General features: G+C 49.8%; 1 pseudogene; it reads right to left on the reverse strand.

Moving 5' to 3' along the window:
* The window catches only part of LOC102766131, a 22,816-nt pseudogene that overhangs the window by 247 nt on the left and 21,221 nt on the right, over positions 1 to 1,348 (reverse strand).

Here is a 1,348-nt window from a genome sequence, read left to right on the forward strand (position 1 = left end):
CACAAGACAAAGTTAAATTCAGACACACACACACACACACACACACACACACACACACACACACACACACCTGCGCGGGCTCCTGTGATCACGATACAGCCACTATAAAGGCCTCTGGCCAACCTCACAAGCTCTTTTCTGCTGACCTCGGAGGCTGAAACCAGCTGGCAGGCTGCAAACTAGAAAGCACTGGAATGGGGCTTCTCAGTGGCTTATACTTTTCTTGTCAGTCCCAAGAAACTAATCACATTGGTCCCACCTGCCACCCCCACATTCCTTCACACACACACACACACCCCCCTTCCAAGGCAGGAGCACAGCCAGGCCCCAGGGCCACCACCAGCCACACGCACACAGGTACCTCCAGAGGCGATGTAGAATCCGCTGGGCGCGTACTTGGCCACCACCACCTGATGGGCATGCTCCGTGTAGATGTCAGCAAGGGCTGGGTTCTGTAGGGAGGAGACCTGAGTGAACACAAGGCAAGTAGAAGCAGTCAAACTACTTTCAGCTCTCCCAATTGATGGATGTGGGGGGAAATGACACACCCACAAAACTTACTAGCAAGTCAAAAGCATCACAAAGAAAATCCCAGAAGTATACACACCTACTGCCTGCCTCTGGGTGATAGAATTCTAGGTCATTTTACCTCTTTCTGTTTTGTCTACGGTTATGGAAGTCAAGGTAATGTTCTCTCCTATGTATCTGTGAAATATGCACATGAAATAGGAGTTTCATTTTTAAAAAATCGGATCCTAATTGTCCCCTATTTGTGCAGGCTGCAGCTGCATTCTTCAAGTCAAGTTGGTCTCGCCTGCTCAGAGCCAGCCCTGCCCTGGCTGGCAGGCAAGGCAGGACCCAAAACAGAGCCTCTGGCTTTGAGGAAGGTGAACAGAGTAGGCACATGGCTGGAGGCTCCCCTTGTCAATGCCCTCGGGTGGGAAACGCGGATTCCTACCCCCACCCCTTGCATAGCAGAGTGAAGGCTGGCTGGGCTCTGCAGCAAGAAGACAGCCAGCACCTGGGACTAGGAGCAGCTTGACTACTCACAGTGAGGTCTTTTTTTTTTTAATTAAATCTTTATTGTTCAGATTATTACATTTGTTCCTCTTTTTTCCCCCCATAATTCCCCTCCTCCCAGTTCCCACCCCACCCCTGCCCTCACTCCCCACCCACTGTCCTCATCCATAGTTGCACGATTTTTGTCCAGTATCTTCCTACATCCCCCACACGCCCCCCCCCAAGAATAAATAGTCAGTCCACTCCCTTTCTATGCCCCTGATACTATTATAATCACCAGTTCATTCTGTTCATCAGATTATTTATTCACTTGATTTTTAGATTCACT

Source organism: Myotis davidii, unplaced genomic scaffold (assembly GCF_000327345.1).
Source record: "Myotis davidii unplaced genomic scaffold, ASM32734v1 scaffold1474, whole genome shotgun sequence".
NCBI lineage: Eukaryota > Metazoa > Chordata > Mammalia > Chiroptera > Vespertilionidae > Myotis > Myotis davidii.